This window comes from Pollicipes pollicipes, unplaced genomic scaffold, assembly GCF_011947565.3.
Source record: "Pollicipes pollicipes isolate AB1234 unplaced genomic scaffold, Ppol_2.1 Scaffold_7261;HRSCAF=8764_pilon_pilon_pilon, whole genome shotgun sequence".
Classification (NCBI taxonomy): domain Eukaryota; kingdom Metazoa; phylum Arthropoda; class Thecostraca; order Pollicipedomorpha; family Pollicipedidae; genus Pollicipes; species Pollicipes pollicipes.
Window position 1 is genome coordinate 59,036,256 of NW_023597054.1, and position 3,088 is coordinate 59,039,343.

Sequence of the window (3,088 nt, forward strand, 5' to 3'; positions counted from 1 at the left end):
TCTCCATTTGCAAAGGTCATGCAGTCTCCATTTGCAAAGGACACGCAGACTCAATGGGGTTTTTTGGTGAATATGAAGTGATTCTGTAATTCTAAGGCCGATAAAACCGCTGCAACGTTCTAATACGGAACAGTCTGCCATGTTAAAGCAAGTGTCACACAACAATGAATGGTCTCAGGATTGGCGAAGGGTTTGAGTTAGAAAAAAATGTTGCCTGTACGGTGAGACCTGTATGGCCCTCGCCTATATATATCTATATATAATATATATATATATATATATATATATATTTAGGCCCCAGACCCAGAGAAGCCAACTCCCGCTCGAAGGGACAACTGATAGAACATGGTGATATCGCGCTGACTGCCGTAGTCTAAGCGGTGTCTATCGCGGTGTCTTTTATTTATATCACGGTGTCTAAGCAACTACAGGACTTCAATGTGTCTCTCATACATCTCAGATGAATGCGTTCCACTTGAACACTTTTCATATATTAGATATACCAGCTCTTCAGCAGAACCTCGCAAGGCGTTTCCGCGACGTCACACCTACCCACGCCTCTGGACGCCGCAGCCAGAGCGACTCGCTATCTTAGCCAGCGCTGTCTGCGGCCGCGCGGCCGGGCCGTGAGTGAGCGGGCGGCGGCGGGCCGGGTTCACTGGCCCGGCGCGCCGCCTCGGGCCTCGCCTGCACCGGTCACAGAGCCGAGTGGCGGGCCGGCCGCTCGTGGCATCTACAGGCCGTCAGTCCAGCCGCGCCGCCCCGCAGGCCGGCTGCCGGACAGGTCGCAGCGCGGTGGACACCGAGGCTCCCCTGCTCGGTCGGCTTGAGGGAGACCCGCGTCGCCGGCCTGGTGGTGAGTCAGCGCCGAGCGCGGGCAGAGGTCGGCGCGTCTCCGCGGCGTCCGTGGCAGACGGTGACGTGGCGTGCCGCGACGGCACGCGACCTGACCTGCCGGCGCCATGACGCCCGACACCTGGGTGAAGTCTGGCTACTCGGTGTTCTGGTCGCGGCCCGGCAGTGCCCAGCACGAGTACCGCTGCTGACCGACCGGCGGCAGCGGCCGCGCCGCCGGCTGCGTGCCTGGCTGCCGCTAGCCGCCGTGCTGCTGGTTCGCCGTGCTGGGGCTCAGCACGTTAGGTCTGCTGCACGGCCAGGACGCCCCGCCCGGCTTCCGGGCCGAGGACGGCGATGGACCGCCGCAGGCCGCTGACCGGCCCAGCGAGCGTCGCGGCAGTGAGACCGGGGACTCACCGGCTGTCGGTGAGGACTAGCAGCATGTCACCGGGGTCCACGGAGCACTCCGAGCGAGATCAGAGCGATGCGAAGCCGTCCGACACGGACCGCTCCAACTCAAAGACAGCCGACAAGAGCCATGGCGACTCCGGGACTACCTGCGAGGAGCAGCGAGTCCTCCGGTTGAGGACGGGAGCGGCTCCGAGCCGTCTGCGGAGCATCGGAAAGACCCCAGACCGTCTGCGCAGCTTGACGGCGACGCCGCTCGGTCCGCTGCGGGTCAGAGAGATCCGAAGCCACTGGAGAAGGCTCAGAATGAGCCCATCGCAGGCCCAGGCCAGCCAGGAAGCATCTGAACGGGAAGCCAAGCCCACCTCACAAGAGCAGCGATCGCCTCTGTCCGGCAAACTGGCACCGCGGGAGGTTTTAGTCGTTCTGAAAAAGCAAAGACTCGAAGCCCGCCGATGCAGGTCGGTTGCCAGCTGCAACGTTAGGCCTGCAGCTTTTGATAACGGCACACGTGTGATAATCATCTCTGCGCTTATTGTGATTCATAAATTGATTGATCTAGGTATATTGCTATGACAAATAATACACAAGAGACGGGGCGTATTCAGAGGGGGTGGGGGCATCTTCCCGCCCTTTGGATTTGTTGCGGATGTGCTATCTGTATGGATAAATATCGATAATGACACACCGACGTAGGACACGCGGAATTCAGTAAACTAAACCATGCAACGTTGTTGAATAGCATTGCCCCGAAATGGTGTGCCTGGGTGCGCTTAAATTTGTTTCCAAGTGCAAAATTGTCAGTCGTGCTCTTCTTGCATTGTAAACTCATGCAGGCACCCACGATAGAAGCTATTCTAGCGTGCAGAATAGTTCTGTCTTTCATGCAGGCACCCATAATAGAAGATATTAAAGTTTACTGGAAGTTGAAGCCAGAAGCAGATCGCTTGCATCAAAGTTTAGACTCTCCAAGCACATGAGTCCGGGCATCTTTAGTCCATCTTCGATTTAATATGGTGTCTTCATGCAGATAGTTACTTGCTCGTTATGCTAAACATTGCTGTATTGTTGGTTGTAGCCAAGGTCTTGTTAACATGTTACGTGTTGAAGAATATGCACCTCTCTCAGCAAATGTTTTCTCCTCCCTACTGACCAGGTATTTCCCCATTTCACTGTTGTTCGAGCTCCGTTCTAGCTCCATTGTACACAGCAGCAGATTTGTTACTTGTTTTAGGGCGTTTTTCATTCCGAACGCAAGACTCAAATTGGCCTGAACCCAGGGGAAATCGGAATTTGGTGGTAAGTTAGGTGAATCTATACTGGGAATTGGTTATGTCGTTGGGATATCCCTCCACCCGCACTCAAACGACCTTCAAAGTGGCCCTGAGTCTATCTCCTTGACGCCCTGTGCAGTGCATTAAGGTCCGTGGCCGTTATGGAAGGCTATTGCGCTATACTGGTTGGTGACAACATTGCAGCAATTGCGCAATGTCATGGAATTTCGGCATCTTTAGTCGAAAACAAGAATGTGCAAAGGCTGCTGCATTTTGCCTCTTGTGTTTTCTTGCTATCAATGGAGTCTTCTGGCCTTTTGGAATCCCCTTGCGTTTTCTTGTTATAATCGGAGTCTTCTAACCTTTCAGTCGCGCCATGTGACTTCTTCCTCTCACCAGGGGGGGGGGGGGGGGAGAATAGCTCATCACCTCACCTCGCCGCCCTTCGCTCTCACCGTTTCGCGCCGCAGCAAGACACTATTTTAGACTTTTACATCTGTCATGCCGCCGCCCGTCGCACGCTCGTACATATGACGCATTCGTTTTAATAAAATAGTTCATGTGACGAA